Consider the following 22797-nt stretch of genomic DNA (forward strand, 5'->3'; position numbering starts at 1 on the left):
AGACACAGGAGATGATGAGGCCCAGGAGGGCATGATGATGATGAGGAACTGCTGGCCCATGTGCCCTGCAATAACCTTTCCTTGGTTGCAAGGATCACATACCTCGCAACCTAAGAAATCCCACTGTATTAGTCCATTTTCACACTGCTGATAAAGATACTCCTGAAACCGGATAATTACAAAAGAAAGAGGTTTAATGGACTTACAGTTCCATGTGTCTGGGGAGGCCTCACAGTCATGGCAGAAAGCAAGGAGGAACAAGTCACATCTTACATAAATGGCAGCAAGAAAAGAGAGAGCTTGTGCAGAGAAACTGCCATTTTTAAAACCATCAGATCTCGTGAGACTTACTCACTATCACGAGAACAGCAGGGGAAAGACCCACCCCCATGATTCAATTATCTCCCACAGGGCCCCTCCCACAACGCATGGGAATTATGGGAGCTGCAAGATGAGAATTGGGTGGGGAGACAGAGCCAAACCATGTCACCCACCTTACTCATTTCAGAGCGAAGCCACACTTTATTATTCTGGTCTTTTCAACCTAAGAAAACACCAGAAAGCTGACACAAGGAAGACGTTCAAGCGACAGAAATGCTGCTGAGAAAACAAGATTTAAGACTGGTGCAGGGTTAACTTTCTCCTCACCCACTGCCCCCTCGTTTCAGTGTTAGGTCTCATGCTGTCAGGAGTTCTCCCCAACTCTGAAATAAACTTATGTATTATGTGCTAACCATACTGTTCTTGCTCCATACATAGAAATTCCTGTGTTCTCACGTTCCACAGGAGGTCTGACTACAGGGGGAAAACAGAATTCTATTTTTACAGAGATAGAATTCATAACCTCGACTATTTGTTGTCTTCTTCAAAAATTAATCACCTAGGGAAATTAATAACATGTTATGACCATACTCAAAAGTGCCGTCTTTGCCAAAGACATTCCTGTCACTAACTCCCTTGAGAATGGCCCCCTGAGTCTGAGTGAGCCAAAAAACTCCCTTGAGAATGGCCCCCTAAGTCTGAGTGAGCCAAAAAAAAAAGCAGTCTCTTGTAGGCTGAAAGACCTCAGCGTCCTGAACGGACCAGTTCATCTCGACTATCAGGCCCAACACTTAGCAGGTGCTCAGTGTTGAGTGGAAATCTGTCATAAATGTCTTGACGCCTTCCTTCTTCTCTTCTTGGGGAAGAACCGTATCTGGCTCTAGTCTGCTGGTTTATTTCAGGACTCACTTGGTTGCAAGATAGAAGCCCAAATCAACCTGCTAGGCAAATAGAGACGTTACCGGTTCATCATACAAAATAGTCCCAGGAGAGTTTCTGCTCCAAGTATACTTGGATCAAGGCACAGAAATCAGGGTTTAGTCTCATTATGTGGATATACACACAGGTACATATCCATGGGTCTCATTGCTCAGGTCTTAAAGCTGCTTCCTTTTATGTTGGCTCCATTTATAAGCAGGCTCTGTCTTTGTAGCAGCAGGTGGAAGCCAGTAGCTTCATGCTTATATCATAGCAGAATGAGAAATTCTCCTACCAGCAGTACTTGAAATCCAAGTACCAGAACTGAATGCCATCATGGCATTTCAGTCATGTGTCCATCCTGAATCAATGACTGTGGCCAGGCTCAAGTGACATGTCTGTGCCCTGGAAATAGTGGTCAAGTCAGCCTACCTGAACAACTTAGACCTGGTTAAGGAGTAGTCACCCAAGAAAGATAGGGGTTCAATTGCCAGGGAAAGATGTGGCCATTTCCAAAAGATATTAAAAGGTATTTTCTGCTCAAGAGCCTTCAAAGAGAGAATGAACAACAGAAGAAATACAGCTTCTCCAATGAGAAGTTGGGACAGAGGCTTCTGGGTAGACAAAAACAACAGATGTATACTGTGAATACATTGTACCATTTCCAAGACTCTAATCCATCCTCAAAAGACACACTTTGTCACCACTAAGGTGTTCAAAAGCACTTTCTGTCCAGAGATCATCCAAAAATGCTTCCAGACTAATCACACACTGAAATAAGCATACGGGTTCCCTGAGGACTCTCCTGAAGGGGATAGCGCTCATTTGTATGTAAGAGTTCTGTTGTGCACAGAAACCTAATCACTCGCATTACTCTGCAGTCACACTTCATATATCTTCAGTGCTGATGAACTGTTGTTATGCAAGTGAGTTAGGAAATTTCCTCTGGTCTATTTCTAGTGGACCCTGGCTTTCATTATCAGTGGCTGCTAATACCTTAATGGAAAAGAAAACAGTTGATCCCAACAAGTAAAAACAGTTGTAGTGAAACTAAACAGTTGTAGTGAAACTGAACAGTTCAATAGCCTGGAGAGTTTGTTTATCCCCTCTTGTTACTATGCAACTTGCAAAGCTTAACTATGGCTGTACTCTGACCCATGAGTACTGACTCAGGCAGTCATAAAATGATTTGGGGAATGATTTATTCTGAGACAATCCACTGTATCTCTCTCAGATATTTCCACATTTTCCTGTAGTGATTTTGTAGATGATGTCTAAACGTTAATAGGGAGCACTTGGTGCAATCATGTTTTCACATGGAAATTTTGAAAACACAAGTGACTCTATGAAGTTCCAGATTGCCAGGTAAGTTAAAAAGTCAACCTAAAGCTATAATTAACTGAAACTAAAAAGTGGGAGATATTTTACCTTTTCAGTTAATTTTTTCTCTGAAATGACCTGGGAATTTTATTCATTTGCTTATTTATTTATTGTGGCTATTTGGATTAAAACAATATTTTTTTTGGTCACAAGGCCACCAAAGCAAATAAATCAAAAAAATAGGGGAAGGAATTTTAATTCTGTTAAAATCCAAAACACATTTGCTTCTGATGACTCACATAAATATATTTGTTAAAGAGTGGGTTTAGTAAAATAGATAATTTAAATTAAGACAACTTTCCTTCATCCTGCCTTTCATCTAGAGCATTCTTATTAGCAACATGTTTTGCAACCTTTTTCTTTTTATTCACAGAAATCCAAGGACATTGTCTCCTTGCCCTGTTCACTAATTGTCTGTGCCAGAGAGGCTTGACTCTCACTCCACTGAAAAGAGTCTTCAACAGGCTGCATTTTACCACATGGGCAACTTTGTCCCAGGCATTCCAAGTATCACACACATTGACAGTAGGATTCACAGGGTCTAAAATGGCCTAAGAAGCAAGAAAATTAAAAATCAAAACTTTCAATTTCTAAAATCTGTTTCTCTCTCTCTCGCTCTCTCTCTCTCTGTGTATAAATATATATATGAAATAATTTGGGCTGTGTCCCCAGCCAAAATCTCATCTTGAATTGTAATAATCCCCACATATCAAAGGTGGGACCAAGTGGAGATAATTGAATTACAGGGGTGCTTTCCCCATACCATTCTCGTGATACTGAGTGAGTTCTCATGAGATCTGATGGTTTTATAAGGGGCTTCCCGCTTTGTTCAGCTCTCATTTCTCCTTCTTGCCACCATGTGAAGAAGGATGTGTTTGCTTACCTTTCCGTCATGATTGTAAGTTTCCTGAGGCCTCGCATGCCCTGCGGAACTGTGAGAAAATTAACTCTCTTTCCTTTATAAATTACCCAATCTTGGACAGTTCTTTATAGCAGAATGAACTAATGTAATATATATGTATGTGTATGTATGTATGTATGTATATAGTTACACGGTTAGAAGAAGTGCATGCCAGGGTTCAAAGAAGGAACTTAGTTAAGGTAAGGAGTCTCTGGGAAGAAGAGTGCAAGTCCATGGACGGCTCATCCTACCTATCATGAAACGGACACTCCTGATTCTGCCCCTCTAACTCTCCTCATTTTTCCTTTCAATGTGAGCCATTTCTTCCCAAATTCAGCCTTCAATTTCCTTCTCATGTTGTCTATTTACACGTTCTGTTTATTCTATTCAAATTAGTCTTTATTCACATTTGAGAATTAGAGCTTTGGGAAAGTAATCAAAGGAAATTGACTTTGTGGTAATTAAGGTCTCATTTACATGTACTCCCAATAAAGCTGTGCTTTGTTGCCGTCTCTTTCTTGATAGCAGAGATGCTTCTTACATCCAAAGAATACAAAAAATATAAATGGTTAACTTGTGTTTCTGGCTAACCTTTACAAAAGTGAGGGATTTGAAATAATAGTGTCTGTGCCAGTGTCGATTTCTGCATATCAAACCGAAAGTTTGAGGACTCCCCTCATTCCCTGCACCGGGCTGAAGAACACGGGCTGTGATGCCAGTCCCCAGATGTAACTGTGAGGACTCCCTCGTGTAACAAGAGGGGAGTCTCCAGAACTTAGACACAGAATGAAGGGTTAGTTACACAGCCCAAACTATGCATTTTCCCTGGCTCAATTAGCCCAGGGAAAAATTCAAGCTCAACAGGCATTCTACAGAAGAAATTCCAGTTTTCAATCCCAGTACTTACCGAACCATGGTAAGATTTTTACCAATCAGATTGGAAAAATATAATTAGAATATCCATCATTGGTGAGTCTGTGAGGAAATGGATCCTCCATCTCTGTTGCTGAGAGTGTCTTTTTTGAGGCCATCTCTATTAAAATTAGGTATGTTCTGTCTCTTTGGCCCAGCATTTTTCACCTCTACGAATTTATCCTGGAAAACTACTTCTGTAAGTGCTCAAGATATGTCAAAAGAATGTTTTTTTTAATTTAATTGTTCATATTAATAAGCATTAGAATCTTCCTCATTAGGAAACTATTCAGGATACAGCTTTTCCTGTGCTATCCAGTACAGTTATGAACCACTTGAAATGTGGCTAGTCTGAATTGAGTACACACTGGATTTTGAAGATATGAAACAAAATGTGAAAATATCTCATTAATTTTTATATTGATTGAATGTAGCAAAAATAACATTCTGGGTATACTGGCCTAAATACATTACTAAAATTAATTTCACCTTTTTAATGTAGCTATTAGAATATGTAAAATTGTATATGTGACTTGCATTTGAACCTTGCATTATATTTCTCTTAGACAGCACTGATCTGTACTACGGAGTTGCTACAAGAAACTACATCTCTATCTATAGATATAAAAAGATCCACTATAGATTAATTGAAAAACAATTTAAAGGCAATACATGAAGTATAAATCCAGGTTTTTGGTTTTTTTTAAATTAGGCATATAAAAAATAAATTTGTAGGAATATGCTCCAAACATTATTGAGAAGTGGGGATTGGGAGTTAAGAAGGAAGCATTTTCTATACCAAGTAGAATTTTTTTTAAGAGGGAAAGGTAGAGATACATTTGCAGAAATTTATCTCTACTCAAAACAATTCATAGTCGATATTCTTTCGAGGTTGTGCTTTTCCTTGAGGTTTCTGTGTTGCAGAGAGGGTTGTTTCTCAGATATGTTTGCTTAATACAAATAACCTCCCATTCTGTATCCCAGAGGGAAATAAGACTAGTCCCCAGAGAACAAGCCCCAGTAACTTACAAGGGGTGACAGAGTCATTCTGTCGGGAGTCCACGACTCTCTCTGCCCATCCAGTCCATAATAATCAGGTATAACCAGGTGAAGAGGAGAGGTAGTAACTAGCTGGCCAACCCAGGCAATAGGAAAGTGTGAAAAAGAGGAAGATTTCCCACCAGAGGATCCACAGAAAGGTGGTACCAGCAAAGGCAGTCTTGTGCTTCTCTTTTGCGATGAGGGTACCGTGAATGGGTTTGTAGTTTTCACATAAAAATTGGATTCATACCATACATTTTTGCAGTTTATGTACACCAGGAAAAAAATTAAAGCTGAAGATTAAAAACAAACTCAAGAGAGAAAAAACAGTGAAAACCAACATACGGTTTCAGGATTTCCTGTTCGTTGATTTCCAAATATGCATTTTACTGACTTGGCAGTCACTGGCCACAGAAATCACTTTTGATGATATTGCAAGGGTAGAAAAGGTTTTTCTCAACCCTCTTAGAGTCCTTAGCTGGTTTTGGAAAAAAAAAAATCAAACTAACGAAGACAGACCAACAGGAGAAAAACACATAAATTTATTTAATATAAAAAATAAATTCTTTATTCACCTCAATTATCACAAAGTCAATTTCCTTTAATTACTTCCCCAAAGCTCTAATTCTGAAATGTGAATAAAGAGTAATTTGACACAAGAGTCTTTACAAGGCAATGAAGATTCAAAGAAAAAGTTGTACCCGAGCTTTTTTTATAGTAGGTTTATCAAACATTAAACAATTTTACCTCACATTTAATAGCATGTTTACATATATATCGACATAGCTCTGACTTGTGTCCATATTACTATTTTAATTGTTTAACATTATTGCTTGCACACATCTTTCTACATGTTACCATGTTTCCAAAACTGGTCTTAAATAGTATTTCATCAGTGAGTTTACTTGCTCTTCAGGGAAATTTTTGTTTTTCTCAGTTTTCATTATCTTTACTATTAGGTTGGTGCAAAAGTAATTGCAGTTTTGACCATTATCTTTAATGCACTTTTCTGAACCGACTTTTTTCAAAATAATTATTTTAAATTTTCATGGGTACCTAGTAGGGGTGTGTGTGTATATATATTTTTATATATATCTATGGGATATATGGGATATTTTGATACAGGCATACGATGTATAATAATCACATCAGGGTAAATGGGGCATCCATGACCCCAAGGCTGAACCTACTTTTTTAGAAAATTATTTAATCTTTTTTTAAAATTATTTTTTAAATTATTTTTTTTAATTTTTTAATTTTTTTTTTTTAATTTGTTTTCTCCAATGATAGCGCCTCTGGGTATTTCTAAACTCTCTTTTTAAATCTTTGAGTTCTTATGTTTATGATATTTATATTTCATGAAATAAAATGTTGCCCAGGCTAGAGTGGAGTGGCACAGATGTGACATCCTTGAACTCCTGACCTCAAGCAATCCTCCCACCTCAGCCTCCCAAGTAGCTGAGACTACAGGCGGCCATCACTGCACCCTGCTCTATGACATACTTTTAATATAAATGACCTCAATTTCTTTTTTGATACCAAAAGAGCAAACATTTTCTGGAGTGGAATTAACTTGAAAAATTGTTTGAATATTTAAAAATCCTTAACACACAATACATACTTAGTATGCATTATCAGATTATTCTCCAAAAATAGAAAACCAGTTAAAGGACTGTAACATATGTGGTCCAATTTCCATACAATGCCACCTTTCTTAAGTCTTAGAATTATTATTACTGCTATTTTAATAAGAAAGTTTCTTCTTGAAGATCTATAAATGTTCTCTACCACAAAAAAATTTTAAGAAGTGTTTCAAAACCACCTATCATCTAACCAAAGATCTATGCAGGCAAGAAGCTTTATTTCTTTGTCCTTCTTTTTTTTTTTATTTTCACTAGTAAATTTTCACTCAAGTGAGGAAAGATATAGAGAATATTTAGAGATGCTTAGAGATAGGAGACAATTATATAGAAGTAATGTATGTTTTTACAAAGTGACTAATGTTAACATCAATGTGAAGCAAAAAAATATACAAAGAGTAAACAGTGTGTCATTCAGATTAACAAAGATTATTAGCAACTTTATACAAAGACAAAGAAGACATAGTCCTTATAGAGAATGGCTCTTTATAAATGTGGTATAATCCCCATCTCTATTTCTGCCAAATGAAGAATTTATACAAATATATTCAAATTCTCTGTTTATCTCAAAATATTCAAACTAGTCCCTGTGTCTCCCTCATATCCTTCACTATTGCTAGATTTTGTTGTAAGCAAAGGGGAGAAAAGACACTTGAATAGTGTTAAAAGAAAAAAAAAAAAAAAAAAAAAAGAAAAACTTTAGCCGAATTAAATTTAAAGGTGTGTAACTGAGCAATGAACGATTTGCAAATCAGAAAGCCTCCAGAATCACAGCAGATTCAGGGAGACTCCAGGGATGCCTTGTAGTCAGACAAAAACTATAGAAAAAAAGGCAAGTGACGTACAGAAATCGGAAGTGAGGTACAGCAACAGCTGGATTGGTTAAGGTTGATGTTTGCCTCATTTAAACACAGTTTGAACACTCCAGAAGTGTATGAGTGGTTAAAGTATGGCTGCTGGGATTGGATAAGACTCAGTCATTGTTACAAGCGCATATTCCTAAGTGAGATTTTCAATCTTGTCTAGCTATTAAGTTAGGCTGTCATTGGTCCACAAGGACTCAAATAGAGAAGGACGGAGTCCTTCTCAGGCCACATTTAGTTCACTTTAACAATAGGCACATGCTGGTCATCCTCTGGAAGGTCACCCTGCCTCTGATAGAACAGGCTACAGCAGAAGCACTTAAGCATGAACATTAAACGTCCATTCAAATGTGCTGGGAGTTTATTTTTCCTTTTATGTGCCTTCTTCCCTTATACCAATCTATTTGGTGATGCCACTGAACATTTTTGTTTCTATTCTTTGATTCCTACCAAACTATTATGCTGTGCTTTGAAATCATACACTACAGATGTTCCATATTCTATACCAGCCCTTGTGTCCCATACCCCTTCTCTCTCTATATATATCCCCTCTGCCTACCAAGAAAGGGATGGGCCCTGAACAATAAAGAAAAGGGACATAAAAAGAGAAAGGTTCACATGGTGCCCATGTGCTGGTTACATTCTTATTTTTTTCAGTGGGGCTGGCAAATGATGTCTTGAGCCAATGTGTCATTAAATGAGTCAGCTCCTTCACCCTCACAATAGATGCTACAGACGCCTTGATAAAATTCACTTGGTCCCACAAAACAGCCAAGGCACACAGCTGTGCCTCCTCTCTGTCATTACAGAGGTACAGTTTGAGGCAAAGGTGAAATTTTAAATCTGTTAGCGCCAAGGAACAAAGACAACTCTGAGAATTTCCTTCCCCCTCTCCTCTCCTGGTTTCCCCTGATACAAATGAGCACTAACATTCTGATTAATTAGACTTTGAGCATTTGAAACAAAATAGCTTTCTGTATGCAGGAAAGTTATTCTAGTTTGCTCAAGTAATTAAAAGAGAAAGCTTCAGCATTCTAATACCTGAGCATTCAAATTCAGTACACCCTGGTACAAGAAAATCTGTCTCATGAGAAAGATTTTCTTTCTATCAGCAAAGGAAGTTGATTTCTCAGGAGCAGATTTAATTACTTTACGCGAATATCATCAGCAAAGAAGCCAATGCCACTATGTTCTCTGCCCAATAGTCTATATCATCTCTCTGTTTAATATCCAAATTGTTAAGTGCATGTACAGGCATGTACTGCACAAGGACCTTTCAGTCAATGTCAAACCACATGTATGCCAGTGGTGCCATAAGAGCGTAATGGAGTTGAAAACTTCCATCACCTATGGAAGTCATAGCCATAGCGACATCACAGCACAAATGCATTACTCACATGTTTGTGGTGATGATGGTATAAACAAACCTACCTTATAAACTTTATAAAGTAAAAACAGTTACAGTAAACTAAAGTTAATTTATTATTGAAGACAGAAAAATTTTTGTTTACAGTGTAGCCTAAGTGTACAGTGTTTATAAAGTATTCAGTAGGGTAATGTCCTAGGCCTTCACATTCATTCACCACTCACTCACTCACTCACTCACCCAGAGCAACTTCTAGTCCTACAAGCTCCATGCATGTTAAGTGCCCCATACAGGTGCACCAGTTTTTATCTTTCACACCATATTTTTACTGTACTGTTTCTATGTTTACATTCACAAATACCAACCATTGTGTTACAATTGCCTATAGTATTCAGTATAGCCTAGGAACAATAGGCTATGCCATCCTGGCTTGCGTAAGTCCACTCTACGATGTTTGCAAAATGACAAAATCTCATAATTATCCCCTTCACTAAGCAATACATTACTTTCTCTTTTCTTTCCTCACTGGCTCTATTCCTCTCTCTATATATACAGAAGTGGATGTAGGAGAGAATTTACCACCTGGACACTTAAAGGAATTAATTACATTTATAAAGATAGAGATGATTACAAAAGACATATTTAGATCAAATTGAAAACAAATAACCTACTTCAATTAACCACAGATTAATGAGGGAGGAATGTTAGATTAAACAGCACATATGATCAAATAATCTTCTACAGTTAAAAACTGTAGTCTCATAAAACATTAACTCAGGCTGTGCTCTAATTGAATGCTATATAAATGCCTGCTATCTTTCATCATAGTCTACTTAAATTTTTTCTTTTTCTTTTTCTTTCCTTTTTTTTTTTTTTTTTTTTTTTTGTGAGTCAGGGTCTTACACTGTGGCCCAGGCTGGAGTGCAGTGGTGTGATTTCCGCTTACAACCTCTGACAATAAAAGTCTGGGAAGGAAGATGTAACAGAGAATGAGGCCCTAATTCTTATCCATTAGAATTTATAAGGAATAAAAGCTCTTTCGATTCAGAGCTGTGTTAAAACCCCCACATCTTTTGGTGTTGAGAGAGTTACAGATTGACTTTATTAACTCTAAAAGTGTAATGAGACTGAACATAATTGCCAAAGAATAAAGCATCACCTGAAAGGACATTTTGGAAACATTACCAGATATGAGAAAATTAAAAGAACAAGTTTTTCAAGCTTCTCAAGCACATTTAACTTTGATTTCAGAATCCAAGGTTTTTGAGGGAGCTGCTGATGGATTGGCAGCCTTGAAAGTTGGGTGAAAACACTTGGAGGATCTATAATTGCCGTCGTGATTATGTTATTAATCTGTTTTGTTTCTCTTTGTGTAGTCTGCAGGTGCGGATCCCAAATCCTCCAAAAAATAGTTCGCCAAGATAAATCTGGCTTGCTTACCTAGCTTTTTTAAAACAAGAAGGGGGAAGATGTTGAGAAATGTTAAGTTTATGAATATTGATGTTGAGAAATGTTAAGTTGTGAGAAATGTTAAGTTTGTTAATATTGCTGAATGCTGAGTATATGATAGAATATATTGTTTGCTAGGAAGAATGATGGCAAGGAAAACCTAGCTGGCTCCCCCCAAGTAGAAAACTACTTGGGGCATTCTAAAGTGGCAGGACAATATATAAATATCATACACCTGTTAAAACAATTCTTTACGCTATCTGACCCTGCCCCCACGGCTCACTTGTGGAGAATACTTTTCAGGTTGTTTGTGATCAGTAGGCACCAGCTGACTACTTAGGTGTGCTTTGTGTTAAGAGAAAACATAGAACACCTGTTAATAATGATCACCTGTCCAGAGAGAATAACTGCATGGGTCACAGTCTACTTGGGGCCTTCAGCCTGGAATGCTGTCAGCCCCTGAATCTCTCAGTTTGGAAGACTGCTGGCCCCCCGATAGACTCACTTTGCTGCTCTATCTGGGTGTCTGCCTCTCAATTCCTTCAGCACTGCCTGGGTGGGGTTCTCTACAGCTGAGTTGGTTCTCAGTAGTGGACTCTGTCTTTAATTATTTTGGCTTATAATTTTCTGTTTCTACTTTAACTGTGTGACTTGGATGAGTCTATTAAGATCTGTTATTACTATTATCACTTGTAAAACAAGAATGCTTTGCTGTCTTCCTATGCAACAAGTACTATCCTAAGGGCTTTACATTTATGGCCCACTTACTTTGAAAAACCCTGTGAAGTAGGAACTATTAATATCTCTGGTTTATAAATGAGAAAATAGAGTCAGAGAGGTTAAGTAGCTTGCCCAAAGACACATGGCAAGGAAGTTAAAACCATCTATTGCCACTGTGTAGATCTGAGCACAAATGTTTTGTCATCAATGGTTAATTCAATACTTCTTAGACTTTAATGAACCTGAGAATCACCTGGGAATCTTTTAAAAACAGTCTGTGATGCAGTAGGTCTGGAGTGGGGCTCCGAAAATGTATTTCTAACAACTTCCTAAGTGATACTGATGCTTCTGGTCTGAGGATCCTATCCAGAGAAGAAATATTGTCAACCATGTCCTTGTCAAATTCATAGCTCTGGGCTGCATCATGGCACACAGGCTATGGGATTAGTTGTCTCACACATGTGTAAGATGTAGAGGAAATAACATAAAATGCCTGCCTGTGACGATTTGATGTGATCATCTGAGTCTTGCTCCGACAATTATTAACATTTAGTTGCCCATTAAAATTCTTTGGAATCCTAGGACTTCGTCAGCTCTTCTCCTGTCAAATTCACTCCCCATCACCAATGGAGAGCAGCAGAGTTACTTAATCATTTCAGTCTTTTTGAATTCATTTCACACAGCTGTACTCAAAAACTTAGGAGTCTTAGAAGTTGATATGAAAATATGCTTCTGCTCCTCTGGGAGACATTTTTAGCTTGAAAGCTACTGAGCTAACCTCAGATCCTCAAGACAATTACTCAGGAGCTGCTGTTGGCTAACAAGTGAGCATTTGAAGCATGCACACAAAAGAAAGAAAGCATTTTACACAAACACAGAGCTATATGATCAGGGCCTATATGATGAGGCCTAAGAAGACTAAAATATCTTTTCCTAATAAATATTCATTGAGCTAAGCACTTTGCTTCATGATTTCAAGTTAAATGTCATATTTTAATTCTCACAACTATCCTGTGAGGTAACTTTTTCATCCCTGTTTTACAGATTAAAAAACAGTCCTGAGAATTTTATATAACTTACCCAATGTCATGTAGATAACATGAAATAGATCTGGGATTTGACTCCCAGCCCAGTGTGTTCTCTCCACTGCGTAACTCCGATGTTATGTTAGTCTACACAGGAGTCAAGGTAAAGCCGTACTTACCTGGGATTGCATTCCTGCTCTTAAACTTACTGGTTATATAACCTTGCGCAAGTTGTTTAAATTTTCTAAGGCTTAGTTTTTCAATATGAACACAAAAAAGGCATGTCTAGGAAGACTTAGGGAAGGAAATAGTATCTGAGCCGAATCTTGAAAGATGAACTGGAACTTTCAAGATAGGCTGTTGGGTAGGGCAGGTTAAGAAAAGTGTACCAATGGGAACAACCGTGCAAAGACGTGGATTTGGAAGAGAGCATGGAGCTTCAGGAAATAAACATTTCAGGGGTGCTGGCTCATGAATCTCTCCTCTGCCAAATGTGAGCCCATGAAAACAAAAATCTCCTTCTCCTAGCTCAGTACCTAATCCACTGTAAGTACTTCATAGCACATGATAGGTGTTTCAGAAATAGTTGTTGAATGAAATAAATAGATGAACAAAAATAATATTTGCTGCTCAACTAGCGGAAGATCGTTGGTCATGTACTGGTTCATAAGATGCTATGCGTTTTCAGTTCTACCATTTTGCCACATAGAGTATAAATAAATGCATAACTCAGGTAGAAACCCAGACTCAACCCCCACATTCTCTGGAGAATATGTTTACATTTGTATCAATCGCTTAATCATCTGGGCCCCTGCTCTGGCTACTACAACAAAATACCATAGGCTGAGTGGCTTAAACAACAGAAATTTATTTTCTCAAAGTTCTGGAGGTGGGGAAGTCTAACATGAAGCTGCCAGTAGATTTGGGTTTTGGTGAGGGCTTTCTTCCTGGCTTGCAAATGGTCACCTTCTAGGTGGAGAGAGGAAGCTTTGGTATCTCTTGCTCTTCTTATAAGGGAAGTAATCCCACCATGGGGGCTCCATGCTCATGCCCTCATCTCAACCTAATTACTCTCAAAATCTCTACCTTATAGCATAACATTGAGTGTAGGGCTTCAACATAAGGATTTTGAAGGGACACAAACATTTAGTCCATGACAGAGACTTAATCTCCTTATCTAAAATCAAGTTACTCTATCTCCTTCTTCTTATGAGTAGGGATTAGGCTTTATATTTTGCATCTCACTCCAGATACCACCTCTTGAGGATAAAAATAATATCACAATGACCACAACAATATCATTCTCTGGCTCTGTCCTTCACTTCCCACTTTGAGAAGTTCCAATCCTTCAAATTTCTCCCTTACTTAAGATACCCCAGGTATATCTCACACTTGCTCAGAAGTTAATTCCTTCTTACTATCAGCATCTGCCATTATCTCTTCTCCTGCTCTTCTGTGCTGTATCTGATGAATTCTGTGACTGCTGATACCAAAAACATCAATACCCTCAAAGACGGTAATGCTGAAATGGGAGTTTCCTAACACTCCATGCAGGATATGTGACAGGGGTGTGGTTTGTCTGTTCAGTCTCTGTGCACTCAAACCCCTTACTGGAGTGGGAGCATTTAGATGGTCAGGTGCAGGAGCTGGGGCAAACACTTTTGGGCTTCAGCCCCATGGTAGGGTCCAGGGGTGGGCGCCTGCAACTCCAAAGCCCCAGTGGGCATGTTACGGTGCTCTTTTAGCTGTCCACAGACGGCTTAAGTGTTAACCAGCTCAGTGCCCTCTTAGTGCCCGGGTTCTTGTCCAGCATCCGGGAGAATCAGGTCACATGGACAAATCGAAGGACGGTGAATGCAAGGGATTTTATTGCCAGATGGAGGTGGCTCTCAGCGGGATGGCTGGAGAGTGGGAAAGCAGATGGAGTGGGAAGATGATCTTCCCCTGGAGGTCAGTGGGCCTGCTCCAGTCTCCTCTCTGACTGTCCCCAGCCAAACTCCTCTCAACATTCAGACGCTCCTTCTCTTCTCTGTTTCTCTACCACGCCACTCTGCCACTCTGCCATTCTTCTGTTCCTCTGCTTTTCTGCTTATGGAGCTTGTGATTTGGGGTTTCTATCAGTACAGGATAAGGGGGTGTGGTAGGCCAAAGGCAACATTTGGGTGCAAAAACAGTAATGCCTATTTCCATTTAAAGTCGTGGGTTTCCAGGCTTGAGGGCAGGGCCTTTGCCGGGAAACCTCTCTCTTCTACCTGATATTTCCCTACCTCCTGTCCATAAAAATGCCACCAGTGGTGGCCAAGCCTGCCACAGTCACAGCTGCTCCTGCCATTGCCAGGGAACTAAGACCATCAAGGGATGAGGTCTACTCCCACGTCTTCTCAATTCAGGATGAGGGTTGCCCACTTTCCTGTTCAGGCAGTAGCCCCAGAGCTGCTCTCTGACACCCAGGCTGCAAAGCTGTGCTGACTTAAGCTCTAGCTGCCTTAGTAGATATCCAGGAAACAGCTCCTCAGGTTTTTACTGAATGTTTTTTGAAGTCTTTCTCCTAAAGACATGAGTCCACAAGGGCTGAGTATTAAACTTCTCCCTCTTTAACACTGATCTGTTGACTTTGGACTTCTTCCACTAAAGAAGACTCATTTTCCCTCCCAAATCCCCCAGATGGTGACTGAATCTTGGTGCAAACTTAACTTAGGCTCAAGAAGGGATTCCTGCTTTGAGATGAAACTGCCACAGGCACAATACAAACTTCTTTCGTGCCTTTTTTTCCATTCCATTATACTAGACAAATGGTTAATACTTAATAACAATAATACTTTTTAAATGGAAAACTAGTAATATAAAGATATACATATATTAATGCACTACAGGGGAAAAAAAAGTGACTCCCCAAAATGCTAAGCATTTCAGTTCTGATACAAGCAGCCTGATTCTGTAAACCTAGCTCAGCACATCTGTCTGCATGTGGTCAGTCCGCTATAAATACATAATGCATGAGCAGCCATCTGAAAGGCTGCTGAAGCCAAGCAAAGAAACCTCACTTGCAGAGGATGCAGGCCCGAGGACACTGTAGTAGGTCATGATCTCAAAAGAATGACCGTGAAGACTTTCAATACACAAAACATTGAATCTTAAGACAATCATGTTCTCTTCCCCACTGAGATCCTTTAAAAATGTAACATGGCATGGTGTGAGAGATAATAGGAAGAGAAGAAAACACAAGATTATTAACTACTACGTTTCCTTTTACTATAGACTGGCTGATCTCTTGGATATTTCTTGAATGTTCCAAGAATGTTCCCTTCTCAGGACCTTTCCAGTTGCTATTCCCTATACGTAGAATACGCCTATCTGAGAAAATTCATATGGCTTGGTCCCTGGCTTCCTTCAGGCCTCTGCTACACAACTTGGCCTTTCCTGGCCACCCTTTATAACAAGAGCGCCCTCCCTACTCTCTGTCCCTTTACCGGATTTTATGTTTCTTCAAAGCATTTAACTACCACGTGGCATTATATCATTTGCTTATTATCTCTCACACTACAGTGGCAGGTCCACGAGGTGAGGAACTGTGCTTGCTGTATCCATTGCTCTGTACCTAATACTGGACACAGGTACTCAAGAAATAATTTTAAAATGAATGATTATCTAAATATAAGTTGTACTGCAAGATACTGTTAATCATAAATATGATCCAGTAAAATATTTTAAAAGCTGCAAAAAAAAATTTAGTCAATTAAATTTGAAAGAGTTTAATTGAGCAAAGAATGATTCCTGAATCAGGCAGCCTCCTGAGCCAGTGTAGACTCAGAGACTCCAGTGCAGCCACGTGGTGAAAGAAGATTTATGGACAGAAAAAGGAAAGTGACATACAGAAATGGAAGCGAGGTACAGAAACAGCTGGATTAGTCATAACTTGGCATTTGCCTTATTTGAACACTGTTCAAACAGTTGGCCACACTTGATTGGCCAAAACTTGGTGACTGGCACATGAGTAGGTTACAGTCCTTTTACAATTTCATTTAGGTTTGTTAAATCCAGTCTAGCCTAAAGCCGCCTCCTTACATATTTTAAGTCCAGCCTTAATGTTTCTCTGTACATCATGAGCTATGACAAGTGGAGGGGTAAACAGACCATAGCCTACACTTGTGCCAATTACCAGGTTTTGACTAATCAAACGTAACCAACTGTTTGAACCAAGTTCAAATAAGGCAAGTGCTGAGCTGTTACCAATCCAGCTGCTTCTGTACCTCACTTCCATTTTCTCTACCCCACTTGCCCATAAATCTTTTAGCACGTGGCTGCGCTGGAGTCTCTGAGCCTACTCTGGTGCGAGAGGCTGCCCAATTCTGAAATTGTTCATTGTTCAATTAAACTCTTTTAAATTTAATTCAACTGAAATGTTTTTTCCATCAGGTTATAGTTCATGATGTTCAGAGAAACATTTAGGCCAAACTTAAAATATGTAAGGAAGCAGCTTTAGGCTAAGCTTGATTTAACAAAGCTATTGTCAGACCTCTACTTCTGGATATAGCAGAGTTGATTCCAGCAGATCAGCACTGAGAGCAACTAGAAAACTGAGTTTAAAAAATTATGTGTATGTGTGTTTTAGAGGCATGGGAGAGTTGCTGGAGCTGGAGAAGCCAAGACCGGGGAGTGTGTTGGTGCGGGAGAGACAGTAGATCATGGGATGGTGAATTGCTATTGGGCTGCTTTCTCCCTGGGGATATATGCTAATTTGCAGAATAGGTAAGAGGCCAGAAACAAGGGCTTTGCTTGGAGAGTGGGAAGCGTCTAGGATTAAGGAAACCAATAGAACTTTGTCAAGTTAACCAGGCTGAAGAGGCAATGTTAGAGACTCAGACTTGATCCTGGAGAAAACGGAAGGGTAAGGAAGGTTAGAGAATTGTACCTGAAATATGCTTGAGATAGTTATGGGTAAGAAATGAAGGCCAAAAGCAGTGGCTCATGCCTGTCATCCAAGCACTTTGGGAGGCCAAAGCAGGGGGATCACTTGAGCCTCAGAGTTCGAGACCAGCCTGAGCAACATAGGGAGTCCCTGTCTCTACAAAATATAAAAATAAGTCAGCTGGATGTGGTGGAGTGCACCTGTAGCCCCAGCTACTCAGGAAGCTGAGGTGGAAGGAAGGATCGCTTGAGGCCAAGAAGTCAAGGCTGCAGTAAGCTATGATCATCCCACTGCACGCCAGCCTGGGAGATAGAGACCTTGTCTCAAAAAATAAAAAATAAAAAAAATAAAAGAGGTAGAATGTCTTGAAAAGTTGAGTGGACTTTTTGGAAGTCTTGCCAGACTAAGGCAACATGGATTAGTGTTTAGTCTCAGATGCTGAGGAGGTAAGGATTAGGAGAGAGTCCTTAGACAGTGAAAAAAAATACCTGAAGCAGAAAAGAGGTTTATGGGCCAGGCATGGTGGCTCACACCTATAATCCCAGCACTTTGGGAGGCCAAGATGGGTGATGGATCACGAGGTCAGTAGATCGAGACCATCCTGACTAACATGATGAAACTTCGTCTCTACTAAAATTACAAAAAAAAAAAAGAAAAAATTAGCCAATACATGCCTGTAGTTCCAGCTACTCAGGAGGCTGAGGCAGGAGAATTGCTTGAACCTGGGAGACGGAGGTTGCAGTGAGCTGAGATTATACCACTGCACTCCAGCCTGGGTGACAGCGAGACTCCATCTCAAAAAAAAAAAAAAAAAAAGAGCTTTAACTGGCTCTCAGCTCTGCAGGCTGTACAGGAAGAGCATAGTGGCATCTGCTTCTAAGGAGGCCGCAGGAGGCTTCCAGTCACGGCAGAAGGCAAAGGCGCAGTAGGCATGTTACATGCAAAAGCAGGAGCAACAGAGAGAGTGGCGAGAAGGTGCCACACACTTTTAAATGACCAGACCTGGTGAGAACACGCTGTCACTAAGATATCACCAAGCCGTGAGGGAGCTGCTGCCATGATCCAAACATCTCCCACCAGGTCCCGTCTCCAGCATTACAGATTACAATTCAACATGAGATTTGGGCGGGGACAAACATCTGAACTACATCAATGTCTGATCTTACGTTTAAATTGAACAGATATTTCTGAAAATTAATAATCCTACATATATATTTTAAATGTCAAGACTATAAAGTTTTAATTGGCTTCCTGTACGTATCACAAAAAGAATACCTCAAATCATTATTAAATTCCATCACCTTACTGTTCTCATGAGCATATCCTTCTCTCTCAGCTGGGGATAGGAGAAATGAGGGAGAGTGAGAAGGAGTTAAAAAAAAAAGCCAGCAGCCCACCATTTCTGCCACCATTTAGAGTGCTATGCCTAACATGGTAATTGTATGTTAAGGAGATATGCATTGCCCAAGGTAGGTGAAGCCCTGTCTCTTGAATAACCAGAAGGCCTGAATGAGGTATGGAGTCAGTTAGGGGAATCCATTTAGGGCCTAGAATGAGTCAAGGTTAATGAGAATGTCAGTACTAGCCTTGGTTAACCTGCATGAACCTCATTGTCCAATGAGTATCCCAAGAGATTTTTGCTACTGGTTTATGTGGAAATACGACATAGATCCTAGCACAGTTTGGTCATGAGTCTACACATGGTATCATTTGCCACCTCTCATTCTTTCTCAACCCTATTAACAACTCCATATCCTCTAATATGGCTTCAATAGGACTATTTGTCAGAGTCTGAAGATGACCTGAACTGAGAAGATAAATAAGCAGAAATATTCTTGTTTCATAACTCTAAATCAAAGTGGTAAGAAACAAGAGATAATGAACAGAAGTCCAATAATAACCATAACCGTTACAGACATGACAGATATTTTACAGCACTGTCTCCTTAAAAGCTCAGAATACATCGCCCCATTGTGGTTTTCAATAATAAACACACTGGTATGTAAAAGAGGAACACAGTACCCCTGGCGTGTAAATGATTTTCAGAACCTAGGGGATACTGGGCAAGTCTCCTGAGGTTTCATTCACAAACAGGGCCCTGAAAATGACTGACAAAGAACAGTTGCCGTTACTTGTCAGCTAAGATGTGGACGAGTTCCAAAGGAAAAGAAAAGGCTTTTCTCGCACCCATCTTTCAAAATAAAGTAACTGAATAGCTTTAAAAATAACAGCAACAAACAATATATCACCAAAAACCAGATATCAACTGAAACAATAAACTTCTTTACTCTCTCAGTGGGTGGGAGTCAAAACCAGCTGTCAGACTTGTATGTCTGCTTCTTTTCCATTTTTAATTCGATTTTCCTTTCAAATGAATCTTGGTATGGTCTTGGTAGCTCTGTGTAGCAGAAAAGAAAGTCAGAAAAAGCAACTGCTACATACAGATATCAGTCCAGGGAAACCCCCTTGGACAATCCACCTCTTTTCTGGACTTCACAATCCTTCCTCCTTCCTCAGTCTCTCTTGAGGTCCCGTTCCTCTCTAATGATGCTTCTTTTCTTTCTTTCTTTCTTTCTTTTTTTTTTTTGCCACAGGAATTGTTCCACAAAATAAAATATGAGATAAAATATATTCTGGGCCAAATTAAAACCATTAGCCTCTTGAAAAATCACTCCAAGGAAGGGAAAAGAAACCGAATTTAATAGGCCCAAAGGAAAGGATGGTGGTTTCCTGGGAATTGCGTTCAATTTTAAAGGCTTTTCAAATTAGATTATTTAATGAGTTGAAAGAATAGAAAGAACATAGGTTAGAAAATTTGTTTGTTTGTTTTCAGTCAATAACAATTAGAGCAAATGAACCAAGTTTTTCGAGGCTTTTTTTGTGTGTGGGTTCCACTTCAAAATTCATTCTGAAAATCTAACAAAAAAAAAACTTCAAGTGATATTTTGGAGACCAGTTCCTGAGATACATAGGCGGCAAAAGAGAGTCAGCAAGACTGCATCTCTAAGGTTCTTCGAAATTCTGTGGGCTGGCAGTGTAGGAAAAAAACATAACAAGAAAGAACAAAGATTTTGGTTCCAAATAAGGTCACCATGGAAAGGGTACACCTTTAACTCTTAGTTTTAATGTGCCTTTAGAGTACATTAACTGTCTTGTTTTGATAGATAATAATAATAATGTCATAATGTACCTTACGGTTTATAAATTAATGGGAGAACTTGGAAGAAGCAATGAATGAAAATGAAAAACACCACATTCTCCCATTTCTTCCGTTTTTTAAAAAAACTTTTTTCTTAAAGGTGATCTTTCCTTGTCCAAAGTGTGATCGTAGGTGAAACTCCATTTCCCTTTCTGCCTTACCAACCCCAACATGCTTCATTATGGCCACCGTCATGCCACTCATCTGTCGTCTTCTGCTAAGTACTATAATTTAGTAGGTGTCTGGTATTCCTGAAGGAAGTGTTTTTCATTAAAAGGCACATTCACACTAGTTCTCTATACTCAGTTGAAGCCACGGCTTGGTAATGAATCTATTATTTAAATTAATAAACAGTTCTTGGACATTGTTTTGAAATATGTATCTTATTTTAGAATCCAAGTGGCATAGAGCTCGCTTGTTTTTCTCAAGAAAAATGTGTTATTTGTTTCACAACATAGTTATTTACATTTTTCTGCATCTTTAATTCACTAAACTGAAAAAGAAATAGAGATGTAAAAATGAAATAGAAAAATAAATGACATATTAAGACTTTTTTCTTTTTCTTTCTTTTCTTTCTTTCTTTTTTTTTTTTTTGGAATTCACCAAAAAACAGGCCTGATTAGTTCAACATTTGGAGCAAAGAGATATTGTGTGTAATGTCAGCAAACCCACATCGGCAAGAGACCCGAGGACATTGTTAAAGGAAGTGTTTGTCAGACAACTGTGTCTCAAAGACTCTTCAGTAAAACCTGATTACAGGGGCTTAATTAAAGAGAAGGCGTTGTTTTCCTAATGTTTCATTTTTTTATTTTTTTTACTATTTTTTATTCTGTTTTAGCACAATAAGCAGTACAGAGACAGGCAGACCACGGCTGCTATAGTATCTCCAGGGACCTTGACCTTTCTTTTTCCTACTCCTCCATTCTTACATCACAGCTGTATCTTCATGGCAACCTCATATTGGCAAGGTAGCTGTTCCCTATAGTCCGCCCAGAAAGAAGAAGGAGACATCAAAGAGGATGCAACAGTTCTTAAGTCAATAAAACAAAAGTTTCCCAGAAATCCATAGCAGAAAAACATTTGGCCACCTGTATCTTAAAGAAATTTGGGACATGATTGTGCTTAGGTGGGTATTTCTCCCTTTCAAACATCAGTGCAAGTAAAATGGAATAAACTAGATATTTGGCAGGCAATTGATAATGTCTGCCATAAAATTATATATTCAGCAAATATGATTTTCTGGTTTCATTACACTTGAGTTATCCCATATACAATTTTACATAATTCAAACGTTTGCATGAATGTAATTGTAATGGCTACATCTCTGTAAAATCTTCCATTTATTTTTTTCTATTGAACAAACATTTAAGGCTATTTTTTCTTTTACTATTAAAATTTTTAATATTAATTCAAGATATTTGTCATCAGTGATATTTTATACAAAATATTATTTCTATTAATAGGTCAGTATTTTAGACTTCTCGATTTTATTTTAAATCTTCTTTATGGTAACATATGAAAATTATATTATTTTATTAAGAAATAATTTTTCCACAAACTTTATTTCTTTTTCCATCAGCACTTACACAATTTTAAATCAAGGTCTTAATGAATACTCTTCAAAATTAATTCAGTATGTGCAGACTTCAGAGAGGTTTGACATCTGGTTTCAGCACAATTAAATAAGGAATTCATTTATTAAAATCTTATACTATGATTTAAAATATCATATTAGCTGGAAACATCAATAGAATCACTAATATTAAGTTAGTTATATATGAAAATAAGAACTAATCTGCCCCTTTATCACAGGAGAAAAATGAGAAATCTTACAATTGCACTTTCAACTGGTTTTAAGAAATGGCAATTCAGAATTTTAGTCCTCTATTGTATAATTAATGATTTGACAGATCCAATATAAAATCAAGAAATTTAAACTAACATAATTCCCTACCCCATGCTAATGCTTGTGCCAGGCATACTTTCTTGTCCCTGTGTTACACAATGCTGGGATCAAGCAAAACAACTTAGCTTCTCGTTCCATTAAACATCTGCTACTACAACACAAGACTGTATTAACTAACGAGTTTATTTATCAAGATTAACAGCTTGTTCATCCAGATTCTCTTGGAGACCCTCATCTTTGTTATCTG

General features: G+C 38.6%; 1 long non-coding RNA gene across 1 annotated transcript; it reads left to right on the forward strand.

The window, feature by feature from the left end:
* The first annotated feature begins 2445 nt into the window (after positions 1 to 2445).
* LOC135274886 (uncharacterized) lies at positions 2446 to 21728 on the forward strand. The gene is made up of 2 exons (XR_010342616.1): positions 2446 to 2604; positions 21258 to 21728. It is a non-coding gene; the product is annotated as an uncharacterized LOC135274886 (long non-coding RNA).
* Positions 21729 to 22797: the final 1069 nt, after the last annotated feature.

The sequence above is a fragment of the Aotus nancymaae genome, unplaced genomic scaffold (assembly GCF_030222135.1).
Source record: "Aotus nancymaae isolate 86718 unplaced genomic scaffold, 86718_ANA_hifiasm-v0.15.2.pri h1tg000014l, whole genome shotgun sequence".
NCBI classification, from domain to species: domain Eukaryota; kingdom Metazoa; phylum Chordata; class Mammalia; order Primates; family Aotidae; genus Aotus; species Aotus nancymaae.